The sequence below is a fragment of the Galeopterus variegatus genome, unplaced genomic scaffold (assembly GCF_000696425.1).
Source record: "Galeopterus variegatus unplaced genomic scaffold, G_variegatus-3.0.2 Scaffold815, whole genome shotgun sequence".
NCBI lineage: Eukaryota > Metazoa > Chordata > Mammalia > Dermoptera > Cynocephalidae > Galeopterus > Galeopterus variegatus.
The window spans coordinates 315,738-334,495 of NW_007726926.1; positions in this window are offsets into that span (position 1 = coordinate 315,738).

Here is an 18,758-nt window from a genome sequence, read left to right on the forward strand (position 1 = left end):
GCTGGTGCTGCACACTGCCAGCAGCCCCACCGTTCTGGGCTCCTGGTGGCAGTCCCACCATCCTGGCTCCTCTAGACATTTCCTCAATGGGGGTTCTCTGTGGGGGCTCTGACCCCAATTTTCTGCTCCACATTGCTCCGTAGATGACCTCCATAGTGGCTTCACCCCTGCAGCAGGCCTCCGCCTGAGTCCTCCAGCTTTTTCATACATTTTCCGAAATATAGGTGGAGGCTGCCACGCCTCCACTGCTCTCACATACTGCTGGCCTGCAAACCTAACACAACGTGAATGCCACCAAGGTTTTCAGCTTTTGCTCTTTAGAGGTGCTGAGGCAGGATTGCTCAAGCCAGAGTGTCTGGGATGCAGGGAACAGTTTGCTGAGGGCAGCAGTGCCCCAGGTCTGTCCTCCAGAGAAACTTAGTTCTCCTAGGTCTCTGTGATGGGAGGAGCACTCTCCCAAACTTCTGAAATGCCCTCAGGGCCTTTTTCAATGTCGTGGCTGTTAGCATCTAGCTGCCCCATCCTTGGCCCCTAAATTACTTGAATCAGCTCAGCTTACACCAGCTATTCACTCACAGTCTCAGGCAGTTCTGCAGCATTCTGTTCGCCCACAGTTTGAGCAACTGCATTCACTTGGTCACTCTTTTCTTAGGTTTATATGGCACCCAGCCAGCCATTGGCTTTAAGTGGCACCCTCTGAGCTTTCTTGGGTTTAAGTGGCACCCGGCAAGCCATCTGCCTTCATACAAATGTGACATGCATTTACTCCATCATCTCCAGAGCACGTTACACCATCCGCCTGTAGGTCCCATAGCTGCAGCAGCCAGGGGCTCTCCTTGTTTCTGCTGCTTTACAGTCTCCCCAATGATAGGTTTTGAACATAACCAGCACCATTTTAGGCAAGGCCAAGCACAAGATGGCCACCAGCCCCTGCCTCTGTTTCTTTGTGAGAAGCCTCGTGACTTCTGTGAAATAGAAACCCTTTTGGCTTCCGTATAGGCACAATTTTCTACCCTGGCTGCATCAGCCAAGTGGAGCTTCCGCACTAGTGTAAGGCTCCTACTTGATTGCATCAGCCACCCCTGGCACCCTACAGCCTATATAAGCTCTCCCACACCGATGCTTGGTGCTGTTCTCCACTTTGAGGGCAGCCCTGGCTGCTGCTCTCCATTTTGAGTGCAGCCTGGCAGATTCCTTTCCTTTAATAAAGCTTGATAGGTACCTTGTATTTTGGCTCACTTTCTTTCACCTAAGTCAACCAGTTTGTCCTAGGTAGACAGGACATAGGTGGTGAGTTGGGTCACCTGTGGATCACCCACCAGTTGTCTGTCTGGTCCCATAGGCTGCTCATGTTTCAATTTCTCATGAACAACAGGTCGTGCTTAGAGATGCACAGTTTCCTCCAACTCACCACTGGTGTGAGAGGCAGGAGTGGCCAGTCACTACACGTTATCCTCCAGGACAATCATTTGTGCTTCCAACAACTCTTGCTTTCTGCCACAAATCTCAATCAATTTGCAGCATAGTGAGCAGTAGCCAGGTTCCAGTCAGCAGAAAAGTGGACACGGCACACCACATGCTCAAGGATAGACACATTTCTTCTTCCTCCCAAGGGGTTTTCTGCCATAGTGCCTGGTCTATGCTGCCTTGCAATATGGTCAGCAGCAACCAGATCCTGGTCAACAGGAAGGTGGCCATAGGGCAGAACATATTCAAAAGTAGCCACATTTCCTTCTACTTCCAAGGTCTTTTTGGCTCCCGTACCTGCTCAGAATCCTGCTACAACTACCCCAATTGTTGAGCTAGGGCTGGATCTGTAACTCACAGTCCCCTCAAGCCCGTTCACAGACTGGGTCACAAACCATTCACACACAGGTCTATGAGCTAGGTGACCGGCAAAAAGGTCCTTAAGGCCACAGGTCAGAGAGCATGGACGTGCGGGGTGGACACCTGAGGCAGCTGATGCCAGACAATTGGCCGTGCCACACATGCACACTAACTCCACCCATACACAATTCATTTACAAAGAATGCACTGCACCACCCCCAACTGGACCCAAGGGAAGGGACCCTGAAGGGGTAGATTGTTGGGATGATAGAATAATTTAATCAGACCTCCTCGTCTTGGGTCTGGTTGGGGATGGTGCAGTACATTCTTTGTAAATAAGTTGTACATGGGAGGAGATAGCATATCTGCATGGCACTGCCACATTACTGGGGACTACTGCCTCAGGCATCCACCTCACATGGCCATGCTCTCGAACATATGTCTCAAAGAACCTTTTTGCCAATTACTTAACTCAGAGACCTGTGTGTGAAAGGTTTGTGACCCAGTGTGTGAATGGGCTGGAGGGTCTTTGAGCTCTAGACCCAGCCCTAGCTTGAAAGTAGGCATGACCATGGTGTATTTGTGAGTGTCTGGCTATGATAAGGGCTACTGCTACGATAATGTCTTGAATCCTGCTCACAGCACCAATTGTCTAGCTCTTAATCCTGTTTGTGATGCCAATTGTAAAGCTAGGCGACCATACTAATTATCACGGCTCTTTTACTTGCCAGTAATCCTGCACCAAGTGGGAAGATGGTTGAGCTAGGGCTGGATCTGGTGCTCCCAGACCCCTCAAGCCAATTCACAGATTGGATCACAAGCCCTTCACATTGTAGGCTGGGTTATCACATCCCACACATGCCAGGCTGGGTCACCAGACCCCTCCACACAAGCTTATGAGCTAGGCAACTGGCCACACAGTCCTTGGAAGCTGCAGGTCTGGAAAAACATGGCCATGCAGAGTGGGCACCCGAGGCAGTAAAACACAAGCCAAAGCAGTGCTGCAGTGCAGGTACATGTACTCTACCCACACACACAATGTTTACCGAACAACCCTGAATTGGCTCCAAGGCGAGGAGAGCCTGACCAAATTGTTCCATTTTCCCAACAATCTACTCCTTCAGGGAACCTCACTGTACAATCTATGCATTCAGAATCTTCCACCATGTTCCCTTAGTGAAGATAAATGACCCTTATATTGACATAACCTATTGTCCATTCAATATAACTTAAAGCTTCAAGTTCTGTCCTTTTAACTATCAGCTGCATATGTCTGGTTAGTAGTAATCATTAGTGTGATCCTCCATGCACATCCTGCAGTCATACTGATGGGCAATTCAATGCATATTCAGCAGGCCTACACATTGATCACGCGATTCTTGTACAGTGTCTGCAGCCAGGACACTTAGCCAAGGCATCGACTTCATCATTTCCTGGACTGGCTAAGGGGAAGTGTCCTGTGACATGGACAAGCGTTAACTTTCTCATGACCCAATTCCCATAACGAGGACTGGTTGACACAGTGCTCCTTGGTTCTACATATGCTCCCCATGAGGACTGGTTGACACAGTGCTCCTTGGTTCTACATATGCTCCCCATGAGGACTGGTTGACACAGTGCTCCTTGGTTCTACATATGCTCCCCATGAGGACTGGTTGACACAGTGCTCCTTGGTTCTACATATGCTCCCCATGAGGACTGGTTGACACAGTGCTCCTTGGTTCTACATATGCTCCCCATGAGGACTGGTTGACACAGTGCTCCTTGGTTCTACATATGCTCCCCATGAGGACTGGTTGACACAGTGCTCCTTGGTTCTACATATGCTCCCCATGAGGACTGGTTGACACAGTGCTCCTTGGTTCTACATATGCTCCCCATGAGGACTGGTTGACACAGTGCTCCTTGGTTCTACATATGCTCCCCATGAGGACTGGTTGACACAGTGCTCCTTGGTTCTACATATGCTCCCCATGAGGACTGGTTGACACAGTGCTCCTTGGTTCTACATATGCTCCCCATCATCCTAACAGCTCCTGGGTTATATGTACATCTAACTCAAATGCCTTAGTGGGGTGGGCCACTTGAAAAGCTTGTCCTTGCTGTATTGCCCTTTTTGGAGCCTGATAAGCTTGTTCTATCTCCTCAGTCCAATCCCAGAGGGCTCTTTTCTTTGTTAGTTCATATAGTGGGTGTGGCACTTGGTCCATATGGGATACAAAATCTCTCCAATACCCCAAAAGTCCCAAATATGTCTGTAGCTGAGCTACTGTTGTGGGCCGAGGGTATGTCTGTATCTTTTCTATAATAGCTTCTGGGATGACCCTCATCTTACCCGCCCAGACCACTCTCAGAAATTTGATTGTCAGCCCAGGTCCTTGCACTTTGGCTGTGTTCACGGCCTACCCACATTGTTCCAAATGACTTAGCAATGTTCGAGCTGCCTGGGTTAAATCTGCAAGAGAATCAGAGGTTAGTTACACCTCATCAATGTAGTGAAACATTGTAACCGTGCCAGGCCTAGTCCACTTGGCTAGGTCTCCAGCCACCAAACCACGACGATGGTTGGGCTATGCAGATAACTTTGGGGCAATACTTGAAAGGTCTACTGTCTTCCTTCCCATGTGAACGTGAGCCGATCTTGGCTATCAGCTGAGATTGGAATGGAGAAAAAAGCACTTGCAGGGTCCAATACATAATGATAAGTCCCCAGCTGAGTCATCAGCTGATCCGTCAAGTCATGAACTGAAGGCACAGCTGCATGCAAAGGAGGCACTAATTTGTTCAGTTCTCAATAATCTGCATTCATTCTCCAGGTACCATCAGGCTTTTTCACGGGCCATACCAGACCATTAAATGGGCTCTGAGCTGGATGAATAATGCCAAATTTTTCTATTTCCAATATAGTGGCACTTATATCTACATGTCCTCCTGGTAGGCGATACTGCTTTACATTAACTACACATCTTGGCTTGGATAACACCTGTGGGTCATGTTTAGCATATACTCATAACACAGGTTTTACTGTCCATAGTCACAGCTAAACTCTCCAACTGTTGTTTGCAGGTGCAAAGCATAAAGTACCTCCATATCCAAGATGTATTCAGCTACAGGAGATATATACACAGTATATACATTAAGAGGTAAGCATAAAGTACATCCATATCCAAGATGTATTCAGCTACAGGAGATATATACACAGTATATACATTAAGAGGTAATCTTCCTATGCCCAATAGCAGTGACACAGCTTTGACCTCAGTAGTACGTCCTCCATAGCTATCTATATGAACTATGGCCCCTGGAAACTTATCTGGATTTCCATATATCAGGCTACATCCTGCACCTGTATCCACCAATGCCAAAACATGCTGCACATTTGTTTTCGACCAATATATTGCCAATTCAACATGAGGCCTCTGGTCCTTGCCTGCCCCCAAAGATGAGTACCTTGGCCTGTTTTCTAATCAAAATGGAACAGCTCGTCCCCCTCCTCAGGAGCAACCAAAAAGTCTTTTAAATCCACTGAATGTACCTTGCTACCTGTTTCCCGACGTTTGGTGAAACACTGTTCAGGGTGCAATTGCTGCAACAAGGAAAACAGGACTGCATTTGGCTGCTGGTCAATTTTCTTTTTATCTACCCCTGCTGCAAGCAAGTCAAGCCACATCTGCTTACGGCTAGTCTTGCTTGGTCCCCTCATCCCCTGAGGATAAAATCCCAAGCATTTCTTGGGGGTTGGTCTTAGCCAATTTTCAGACCACTTTTGCTTGTCTTTTATCCTCTACCTCACACAAGCCGGCTATCCTGGTCATTACTTCATGTATAGGATGACCAGTCTATGGGAGCAGTATGGCCATAAGTGACCCAACAGACATTGACGGGGTATTCTGCAGCACTATGTCTCTCATGCTGCCTGTAAATTTCTCGTCCTCTGGGCCACGAGTGTTCACATTAAGTATGGACTGCCACATCCCCAGCCTTCGACTGATTTGCATTCTGCAGCACTATGTCTCTCATGCTGCCTGTAAATTTCTCGTCATCTGGGCCACGAGTGTTCACATTAAGTATGGACTGCCACATCCCCAGCCTTCGACTGATTTGAATCAGCTCAGCATACATTTGACATTTACTAACAATCTTGGGTAGTTCTCCAGTATTTGCCCACATGGTTCAGGCAGGTGCATTCACCCAGTCCAGCAAGGACTGATTACCTTGTCCGGGTGCATATCTGTGGCTATTGTGCAGCTGCTGTCTCGGGGACAGGTGCTTGGTGATGGAGGCCAATTTCTCCACCTCCTCACCAGAGCACACTACACTATCCACCCCTAGGTACCATAACTGCAACAACCAAGCAGCCAGCATCTCACCATGTTTCTGCCTGAACTGTCTCCCCAAGTCAACCAGTTCAACCTGGGTATACGGGACATGGATAGTGAACTGGGTCACCTGTGGATTGCCCACCAGTTGTCTATCCAGTCCTGTAGGTTGCTCTCACCTCAATTTCTCATGCACAGCAAGTTGTGCCTGGAGATGCATGGTTTCCCCCAACTCACCACTGGGTTGGTCGTCCTTCTTGGTGTCAGGGGCAGGAATGGCCATTTGCTGCATGTGATCCTCTAGAACATTTATCTGTGCTTTCAATGACTCTGCTTTCTGCCTCGAATCTGCCAGTTGCTGCACATCATCCGCCAGCAGCTCTGCTTTCTGCTTCATCTGTTGATCAGTTTGCAGCACAGTGAGCACCAGCCAGTCTCCGGTCAGCAGAAAAGTGGTCACTGGGCACCACACACTCAAAGACAGCCACATTTCTTCCCCTCCCAAGGGGTTTTCTGCTGTAGTACCTGGTCTATGATGCCTTGCCGTACAGTGTGCAGCAACCAGGTTCTGGTCAACAGAAAGGTAGCTGTAGGGCACAGCATATTCACAAGTAGCCACATTTCCTCCCTCCAAAGGCTTTCAGCTCCTGTATCTGGTCAAAGTCCTGTTGCAGGCTATACCGAATGTGGCATAATTCTGCCCGACTATGCCAATTTGACTGGCAACTGTGAGGCTAAGGCCTGGAATCCTCTGTGGCCTGGAATCCTCACAGTGCCAATTATCTAGCTCTTAATACTGTTCATGACATCAATTGTAAAGCTAGGCGACCACACTAGTTTTTGACCACTTTTACCTGCTCAGAATCCTGTCTCAGACTACACAAATTGTGGTGTAATCTTGCCAACAATGCCAATTTGTCTGGCTACGACAAGGGCTACCGTGAGGCTAATGTCTTGAATCCTGCTCACAGTGCCAATTGTCTTGCTCTTAAATCCTGTTTGTGATGCCAACTGTAAAGCTAGGTGACCATGCTAGTTATCATGGCTTTTTTACCTGCCAGTAATCCCACACTGTCTGGGCCAATGGTCAACCTAGGGCTGGGTCTGGAGCTCAGAGACCCCACAAGCCCATTCACAGACTGGGTCACAAACCCTTCATATGCCAGCCTGGGTCACCAGACCCCTCCATGCAGGTCTATGAGCTTGGCAACTGGCCACACTGTCCTTGGAAGCTGCAGTTCTGGAAAGACATGGCCTTGCAGGGTGGGCACCCAAGGCAGTAAAACACCATCCAAAGCAGCGCCGCTGTGCAGCTGCACATACTCCACATGCACACACACTTTTTACCGAACAACCCTGAATCAGCTCTGAGGTGAGGGGAGCCTGACCAAATTGTTCCATTTTTGCAACAGTGAGACAAGGTGAAGACTGTTCTGGCTGGAGCAGAAGGTACTTTTGAAGGATAAGTACATTTAAATAGAGATCATAGGCCATATCAATCATTCAAAAGAACTTGATTCGATATGGTTTAAAGTAATGAGGCTTCGCAAATGGAAGTGTCCTGATGGAAGCATTATTTGAAAAAGATTAGAAATACGAAAACCAGAAAGTCATAAAATCTCAGGTTTAATAGAAATTCTAGTTCAGTGTACCTTTCAGTGCTTGGGTCTCTTCTCCCTATTTCTTGCCACAGGATCATCTAGTACTGGCTTAAGTTTGGATATGAACCCTACCTGCTTCCTGAGACATCCCATGCCATCTTTGGGTACTGCTAATTTGAAGAAAGTTTTACCTTAAAGTTGATGCGTATACATATTAGTCTTATTATAACTATTGAAATCCAGAAAAAACAAGTTTAATTACTGTTCCATGGAATATTTTTTAAAGAGATTGCTTTTGTGCTACAACTAGCACTTAAATTTGGCTCACTAGATTGCCTGGTATTATTGAGCAGCAGGTTGCAGAGCATATTTCAAACTCAGTTTTTCCAATTAGGAGTCTTTTCATTACACTACTGTTATCATTGACAAAGACAAGTTAAAATATGTATTTATGTATTGTTTTACCTTTTGTGCAATTGAAAAAGCATGATCTAATTTTATGGTGGGAAACTTAAAATGACCATATGTATGGGCTCTTTTACATGTGTGTTCAGATTTTTTTTTCCTTTTCTTTTTTTTTTTCCCCCCAGTCTTTAGAATTGTTAGATTGCTGGATTTTAACACCTTGGAAGTATATAAAAACAATAGAATAGCTACCGCTTGTTTTTTAATACAATTAGTTAAAGAAAGTTTCTATTCCTTTTGTTTTACAATAATTATCCCCCCAGTCTTTAGAATTGTTAGATTGCTGGATTTTAACACCTTGGAAGTATATAAAAACAATAGAATAGCTACTGCTTGTTTTTTAATACAATTAGTTAAAGAAAGTTTCTATTCCTTTTGTTTTACAATAATTATCATAGCTTTCTATGAAAAGATGGGCATTCTTACCCAAGGGGAATTTACTGGCAATAATCTCTCTGTAAAGCATCTTTGTATTAGTCAAATGCCCACATGGAACATGTGCTTTCAAATACTTTAGATCCCCAAACTACAGAAATTGCTGTTTTATAATTGTTTTGTAATTAGACATCAACATAATTACATTAAAAATACAGATAAAAACTTAGGAACTGTAGCTCTCTCATGCGAGAGGCATTTTGGCTCTACATTTTGTGCTCTTTTTTGTTAGTGTTATTTTGGTGAGGATAAACACAGACATTGTCATAAATTGGACACCTCTGGCATATGAAAAGCATCTATCTTTTGGTTTTGTTTTCATTTGAAAGATTATGTTATAGGTTGAAGTGTCGAATATATTTTGGTATGTATTCAAGTGTAATTTATCTGTTTTCTTTCCATCTATACTAGAATCATAAAGTTGAATATCACATTAAAGTCTGTATTAGTTATTCAGGTGATATAATTTTTTTTTCTTTTTTCTGTTTTTTTTTTTTTTTTTAACACAGAAATACCCCGGAGCATTAAATCTTTTCTGTATTCATCCTGGTTACTAGAAAAAAAGAACTTTGTAGTGGTTGCTTGAAAATGAAAACTGCTGGGAACTGAGGGAGAGAAGATGTGTGCAGTTCTTTGTCCTTAGTCTCAGCTTGTGGGGCACACAATTCTACCATGAAGAATGAGTTCTGTGGGATTTTTATGCCTTTATTATAGAAAATAGAAGTTTGAACTTGGGGATATTTTCCCCTTTTTTATGACATTGTAATGTTCTGGACAGATAAATTTCAAACTCTAAGGAGCAATCTAAAACCTTTGAAACATAAAGACTGAAAGTAACAATAAGTTACAAACAAAAGAAGCTTTGTAAACTCTGCAGTAGGAAGTCAGTTCATCACATTACCTTTCATATTCCTCTTCAAAGCAGTCAAACCTTCCCAGTCTGAATATATTGTTAATAAAATATAGCACCAATTCCCCTGACAATTTATTGAACTACAATAGCCTTCTGTTATTACCAAAAGACTTTTCAAGAAACCTCAAGCCCAGGTGCAACATGCCCATGGTGGAGGGAGGTAGGGGGAGGTGGATGGGGGAAACAGGAATAAAGGAAAATATGTGGGAACTAAATGAATGCTCTGACCGAGGACATAAAGGATCTCATTCATAAGTCAATCTTGCCAAATGAGCAAATCGCAGGTTTAACAGGACAAATTGAGTTTGCTGCTCACTCTAACCTAGTGCACCATCCCTAGGACTGTTACATCCACTGGTATTGAAGAAAGCTTTCACATTTACCTTTGGAGATAAAAGGAGTAATGGATAGAGTTATAAACAGATCTGCTTCTGGAGGCAAGAGACAAATAGTATCACAGTATTGGGAAAAAAGCCATTTTCAATGATCAATTATTGATAGCTTTAGGAATGGCCAGTAAGCATCTTTGGCAACATAACTGCATTTAAACAATACTTACCGTCCGGGTGGAAATAAAACTGATTGAAGTAGTTTGAATTCAGCAGGAAAGGAGACCAAAGACGACAAACATCTCCAGGCAACAGGTTCTTGACCTCGTTAGTTAGGAATAGAAAATATCCTGTAGAAAACTCCAAGACATAACATAATTAGACTTATGTTTAAAGTATCACAGTGGTTTAGACTATAAGGGCACAAGAAAAGAAGGAAGGCAAGTTGAAAGATACAGCAATATCCATATGCAAGAATGTAGTGATTTGAATTAGAAGGGTTACTATGGATGGGGTCAAGTAAACAAATTTACGATGAATTTGATTTGAAGGTATGATTGCATGATTGATCAATTTGTGATCTAAAAGCAAGAGAGGGACCAAAGATGACTCCAACTTTATTGATCTGAGAATCAAGGTGAATGGAGGCATCTCATATGGAGCTGGAGACCATGAAGGAAGGAGTATATTTAACAGGAAAAAACCCAGAATGTGCTTTTGGACATGTAAAGTTTGAGACTCCAATTAGATATCTAAGAGAAGATGTAAGCAGGTAGAAATATGGTATTCAAGTGACAGGTAGAGACTAAAAAGAGAAATTTAGGTGACATCAGCAGGAAGATCTTTAAAGTCATAAGACTGGATGATCAGCTAGGGACTAAATATAGGTAGTGAGGAAGGGAAGTTTCAAGCACAGAGAAAATTTATGGTAAGGACTTCACCTGTGACTCATACCCCTGCAATAAAAATCTCTGCCACAGCCATAAACACTGCTGCATTTCCCCAATACTGGGCTGATAATCCTAGTGTTCCTGTCTCCTAACCTTCAGCAATACATTTTGTTTCTCTAAATGAAATACAATTTTACTCAATAGGCAGTCCAAAGCTTTTTTTGAAAACAACAGTAACAGCAACAACAAAAGCTAGCTCTTGCTCAGGTAAAGCCTCATAAATGTAAGTCAACAATCTGTTGTTTTGCAGACTTAGGAGACTAGGTATGTAACCTTTCTAAGTGTGGAGCTAGGGCTGGGCCTGGAGCTCACAGACCCCTCAAGCCCGTTGTCCAGACTGGGTCACAAACCCTTCACATGCAGGTCTATGAGCTAGGTAACTGGAAGAAATGTCCTTGGAGCATTGATTGAAGAAAGAGTAGTCTTTATTTCTGTACATACACATCTCAGAGCTAGGCAGTCCAAAGGGAAACTCAGAAACTCAACTGCTACTGGCAAAGTCCAAAGAAAAACTGGGCAGCTGCCAGCAAAGTAAACACGCTCTATTTTTAGATGTAAGCTCTCTGCCAGCCAGTAGTTCAGGGCCGCTGCTCCACACAACTCTAAAAAATACACAAGAATAGCAACAAAACCAAAAAGATACAGTGGTGCACATGTGCAATAACTCCCGCCACACACACACAATTTGTTTACGAAGAATGGGCTGCACCACACCCAACTGGACCTGAGGCAAGGGGGCCTGGCTAAACTATTCTATTTCCCAACACTAAGATATAACCATGTTGAACAAATTCACCCACCTTCAGGCCTCAAGATATTTGATTTCTCTCCTATAGAATGAAGTGATATAGGAGTTTGAGTAACATCCAGGGCACTATCCTCAACCTCATGAACAATAAGATGCTTGATGTTATTTACCTGTTTTCCACTCTACCTGAGAAGGTTAGAGAGGAATGGGAAACTAAGAAACAATATGTCTTTCACTACACCTTGATTTGCGCAGAGATACTGCGTTTCATATGAGTGGTTACCAGAGTTACTCTCCTTTCAGCCTCTGAATGGCTTTACCTGTGTGCTCCATGTACAGAAGTCTTTTATGCGCAAGGTCAGTGCTGGTATCTGCCCAGTGTGCTGTACTGTAGCTGTTTGGAGCTTCTGTGTCTACCCCCATAATGAAAAGTGCTCTGGGCATCAGACCATGAAGCATAAACATGCTTTGCTTTGAGACTTTAGAAACTTTGCTATCATGGAATATATTCTGTGGTCTTGCACTTCTGTTTTTTAGGAATTGGAACTCCTGGTAAGTTGTTGTGCTTCTCTATCACTGTATAAAAAAATGCCACAAAATCTACCTACTTAAATAATAATCATTTTATTAAGTTCTGCAAATTTGTGGTTCAGGAATTTGAGGAGGTGTTGATTTGGCTAGGTGATGCTTTTCTCCACATGGCTTCAATAGATGTTATAAGGCTAGAGTGGATAGTCACAGGTCACAGACTGAGAGGTACTGAATAAGGAACTAGATCTAATTTTAATAATGAAAATTCTAGATTTTGAGCTGATGCTAATGGGATGAGACTTTGGGAACTTTGAGAGAAGATATTTTACATTTGAAAGGGACATAAATAAATCATTGGAGGTCAGAAGATAGACGGTGGTAGGGAGTCACTTAATGTCACTCTCAATGATCTCCACATCCTGGTATTCTGCCCTTGTGTAATCTACCTTTAAGTTTGGGCTGGAACTAGTGGCTTGCTTCCAACAAATAGAATATAGCAAAAGTTATGGAATGCCATTTCCATGATTAGGTTTTAAAAGACTGTGACTTCTGTCTTCCTAGTAGACTCTCTATTGCCTTTTCAGCATGCATGCTTTAATGAAGCAAGCTGCCTTGCTTGGAGAAGCCCACATAACAGGGAACTGAGGGCAGCCTGTGGCCAACAGCCAGCAAGTAATTGAGGACTTCAGCTTAACAACCTGTGAGGAATGGAATCCTGCCAACGACCATGTGATTTTGGAAACAAATCTTTACCCAGTTGAGATTTGAGATGACAACTTGCTTGCAGCCTGTGAGAGACCCTGAAGTAGAGGTTCAAGATAAGTTGTGCCAGATTCCTGATGCACAGGAACCATGTGTTAAAAAGAAAAATGCTAGACAAATTAAAATTAACAGAGTTTAATTGAGCAAAGAACAATTTGCAAATCGGGCAGCTACCAGAACCAGAATAGGTTCAGAGCAACTCCAGGGCTGCCGTGTGGTCAGCTAAGATTTATAGACAGAAAAAAGGAAAGTGCAGTGTAGAAAACGGAAGTGAGTTACAGAAGCAGAGGGATTGGTTACAGCCAGGCATTTGCCTTATTTGAACATGGTTTGAACAGTTGGCTGTCTATATACTGCTACTTGTTACAAAGTAGGTTACCGTCCCTTTACATATCAAGTTAGGTTACAGTTTACAATGTCTGAAGAAAGCTTTAGGCCAAATTTAATTTAACACATGAAATAATGAATGTGTTTTGTTTTAAGTTGCTAAGATTTGAGATAACTTGCTATGCACCAAGAGATAACTAATGCAGAATTTTAAAGTCTTCCACTTTTGTTTCTCTCTGACTGTTGGCTTAATTTATATTGTGGCTTGGCTTTTTCACAAGGTGGAGGTCATGGCCTCCAACTGCTTTTGAGCTATACATGTCATAGCTTTGGCCACCAGCAAAAGACTGACACTATTTCTCTGACTAGTCAGAATAAGTATTTAAATAGGTAAATCAAGTCATATTATTGACCTTCTTAAACTCCTCAGTCCCAATGGCTATCCATCAAACTTAGACTAAATTACAAAGTTTCCACAGATAAGAAACTTGCATGAGTGGGGTATTGCTTCTTTTACCCTCTCCTCTCCCACTTCATCTTCTTTTATATCTGTTCCCTTCCCCCCCTGCAAACTTTCCCCTGAAAATTTTCTGTCCCCTCTTATCCTTTTTTCCTTAATCAGGCCCACTCAGCCCTCTCCTGCTCTACTAGCCCATTTGAATTCTTACATTCTTGCCTCTGTTGTTTTCTCTGATCTTTTCTTTCCTGAATCTTTCCATCCTTCTGGTCTCACCAAAAATATTGTCTCCTTAAAGAGCTCTCGTCACAGTCAAGCTAAAGTAGAACCCAATCCTATGAAAACCTGTACACATTTTTCTGTTCTGTACAAAATATTCAGTTGCTGTCTGAAATCATCTTATTTGTTATTATGGTTTGAATGTTTGTTCTCTCCAAATCTCATGATGAAACTTAATCCCCATGTGGTATTTGAAAGGTGGGGCCTTTAACAGGTGATTGAGTTGTGAGGATAATACCCTCATGAATGGATTGATCTATTGATGGATTAATGAGTTGATGGTGTAGTGGGTTATTGGGGAGAAGACTAGGACCATTATAAGGAGAGGAAGAAAGCATGTGGAAAAGTGCACTCTTGCTCAGCCCTCGCCAGGTGTTAGCCTGTAGAGAGACCCCACTAGAAGAAGACCCTCACCAGATGAGTCCCCTGGACTTTGGACTTCCCAGTTTCAAGACTAATACATTTGTATACGGATCTCTTATTTGTTTACCTTCCATTAGACTGTAAGTTCCATGAGACCGGGATTCTAGTCTTCTCTATTTAATTGCTATCAATTCACAATTTGTTAAACAAATAATGAGCTAATTATTAATTATAAGTGATACTGGATAACAGTATTATACTTACAACCCAGGACTTTATTTCTTTTTCCTGGAAGAGTCTGTTTAAGAAACCAATCTAAGATCGGCAGTGGCTTGTGATAGGTATTTGTTAAAGAGAATTTGACAGAGAGGAACACTGTCTGAAATACACATTCTATGGAGCTCATAGGAATTTTTTTTGTGGGGGTCCAACTTCTTATGAATAACATTAAAGACATACTAATTGAACATCATTTTGCAATTAATGTTTGAGAAATAAGATCATGAGTTTACTTTTGGATGGTGAACTACAAAGGGCTTTGGAGACATCTACATGGATATAATAAATGATGATTGGATATTAGGTCTCTTATGCACAGAAGAGTGTTTTGGAATAATAAAAAAAGGTTTTTATGTTTTATGTAGAGAATGAAACTGAATTCATGGAATGGATCAGATATCCTAGAGAGAGAGTGTAGGAAAAGCAAAAATGGATTAGGGACAAATTTTGACATACTCCAATATTTAAAGGTCTGATGGAGGGAGAAAAGTCAACAAAGGACACCGAAGAGAGTCCAGAGATATTGGAGGAAAATCATAACCAGAAGCTGAGGGAAATAATATTTCATGAAGGAAGTAGCAGCAACATATATCCAGAGTTAAGATGTCAGATAAGACAAGGATTAAATTGGTCATTCATTTTAAAGTCATCAAGATCACTGAAACCTTAATGAAAAGAAGTTTTGTAAATGAAGGGGTAAAGCCAGACAGACTAAAGTGAGTTGAGGAGAGGATAGAAAAGCTAGGACTAAAATTACACATCTGAAGGAAAACTGAGGAAAGCAGAGGTGGTGACAATGTTATTGATATGATTCATAGGAGCCTTTTGCATACCTCTTTTAGGAAAAAAAATCTGGCCATTTTGTTTAATCTCCATATAGTAGAAGCAAATTCAGCCTTTGATGTATGTACACATGTGAATTCTTTTCCTTGGTTGCATTTATTGCTCTTTGTTTCCCAACATCTGTTTCCTCTTCTTTATTCTTTAACAACAGGCTGAGAGTAATGGAAATCATCCAGGCACTGACACTGAATTGAAATAAACCTGGAAGTGAAACTACAAATTTAGCTTTAAAGTGATCTAGTTGTGTCCCTTTGAAGAAGTTACTTACCTGTAAAATAAACAGGTTTTACAAACTCTCTGAGCCTTCTTCATTTCTCCAAATTCCGTGTGAATATTTAAAGCTCACATTTTACTTACAGCCACTGTAATTTGCATTTTTACTTGTGAAATATGGGCATATATAAACAATTAACCAATCTTCTAGGGAGCTTTTTAATTTAATTATTAGAAAGCTACTCACTTAATATTTGTCTTCTACAAAAAAATAATTAGCAGATATTATATTTTCCACATAGATTTAATGTTCTGCAAATAAATTAACATTCTATCTAGGTTACAGGCATATCAAAATGGATTAATTCAAATAAAACCAGATAAGGTCATATTACCTTTTTAAATAAACAATATATAGTTGATATTGTATTTTAATGTGTATAAGCCTCTTACTTTTTATATCCAGAATGCTATAAAAACTGCCATTTTAGTTTTCACATACAAGAGAAACCACAAATTTATTCTTATGTTCAATTAAGAAATTTATCCCTAATTGTGAGTTTCTTAAGAATGATCATCCCCTGTGAAAAATAAAGACAAAGAAAGACTTTCGTAGAAATACAGCTTAAATTTTTATTTTGTTGGCAAACTGCAATTTGAATTTTCCATAAGCATTTCAAAAATACGTGAGTATGAAAGAAGACAGACAATGCAGCCTTGCACTTTTCCTGATGCCCACTGGGCTTTCCACATGATGATTTTGGCACTTGTGCTTTGCTGTGGCAAAGACAAGAAATAAAAGTAAGGTTCAGGCAAGGTCCAGTTCTACGATGTTATCTGTAACTTCTAAGTGGACGACATAAGGCTGAGACATATCCACATTCATATTTTGGCAACCAACTCATAATTTCTCCCCCAGACCTAATGATGCTATGTAGGTGGTACATTTTAGAATATAGTAATTTTATCACATTTATGAACACGCACACAAATTCACTTAAATGAATTATGAAGAAAATGAGATGCATTAAAAAACAAAAAATACCCAAGAAATCTTGTTACCAGTGTAATATGAATGATGTTATCTCCATGGCAACTTTAAAAAAATCATTTTTGTGTGTGCTAGTGCTATAGCAAACTCATTATAATTCAATTTATTATGAGAAAGGTAAAATGTACCATTGGTGAATATTCAGCCATACTACCTAATTTTACCAACAAAGAAGTAAAGCCTGCATAATTTAAATAACTTACTTAGGACCACACAGCTTTCTCGGAGCACATCAGTTTACCAAAGCTGACTCTTCACTGGGCCACATCATGTAATACAAATCAATAACGGTTGCTCATCTGAATCTCATGTTATTCCTCAAAATGTAAATGACAGATTGCCTGTTTCCCTGCATGCTGTTCAGTAGGCGAGGAGAGTGACAAAGTCACCTCTGATTATGATGTGTAGTCAGCTTGGGGAATTACAGTTTAATATTCAAAACTTGTTTTATGTGGTCATTATAGGTCATTGAATGCTAATTTTCTTGATGGAATAGATATTTTTTTAGCATCCTTAGAATATGTTATACACGGCATGGAATTCTCACATCCTTACTTGGGAGTCAATACTTTCCTGTTCCTACAGCTTTTTCTCAGAGCACACGTTGCTGCTAAGGAATCAAAACCTCCATAGAAAATCTTAGCATGTTATAAGATATATTTTATGCGTGTATGTTTGCTTTTTTCTGAGTACCAGTGTTTCTACCAAGAAAACACTTAACATGTCAGGCTCATCTTTTCCTATAAACCCAAACTACAGATGTTCAAGTCTCTTTTCATAATGGGTAGAATGTGTCAATTTCCCTTTTATTTTGTCTTTATTTTTCTATGTTAAATGACACAATCCTAGTTCTGGTCCAATATTGATATTCCCTTAGATTTTAAGTGGAAAAATGTAACATTGGTTCTATAGAACTGTTAATAATTTTTTTACTACTAAGAAAAAATATTTATATGTGATGGCTTGAATATTTGTTTCCACCCCACCCCCCCCAAAAAAAATCATACATTGAAAATTAATCTCCAATGTAATTGTATTGGTTGTGGGAGGAAGTACTTTTGGAATGTGATTAGGTCATGAAGGCAGAATCTTCAGAAATGGCATTAGTGTGCTTATAAATGAGGCCCCAGAGAGCTGCTTTCCCCTTTCCCACAAAGTGAGGATGTAGCTAGAAAGCATTATCTATAAACCAGGAGATAGGCTCTCACCAGGCACCGAATTTGCTGGCACCTTGTTCTTGGATTTCCCAGCCTCTAGAACTGTGAGAAATAAATTTCTGTTGTTCCTAAGTTACTAAGCTATGCAGTTTATAGTATTTTGTTATAGCAGCTCTAACAGACTAAGTATGTGAGTGTGTGAATATAAATATTTAAATATACACATATATGTATATGAATATAATTTTGTCAGAGAGCCATAAGCTTGTATCCTGTCTCTGCTAGTTTCCAGTTTGATTTTTTTAATCCAAATAATTTAGATTTTCTAAAGTCATCATTTCCTAATCTATATAATTAGAATAATATTTACTTCACACATTACTGCAAGTATTAAATGTGAGAAAGCATGTGGAACTGTTAACATACTTCCCGGGACATATAAATGTGGTTATAACTATTATTAATTGATCAATAAGATTTAAATATTGCATAAATCACTTGAATAACTGAGAAAATAAGTATAAGAAATAAAGAGAAAAACAGGAGAAAATAAATCCATGATATTTTCCAATAGTTTAATGACAATTTCTTTTGAGTATTTCATCTGTCTTTCATCCGTATGTTATTCTGCTCAAGATTCAAATTTCTGGGAGAAAGAGTATGATTAGTCCACTTGGGTCACATGAAGTCTACTAAGGATGAGGGGAGGAGAATGCAGAATGGTAGATATTTGATAGACAGTTCCACGAAAAGTACAGGAATGTGAGAAGTGCTTCACAAAGGAAAAGAGGGATACTGCTTCTTAAATAACAGGGATAAGAGAGAATGATTGGAAAACAAATCTATTATATTCATCCCTTTTTTGTTTAAAATATAAAAATATACTCACACACAAATACTTATTGTCAT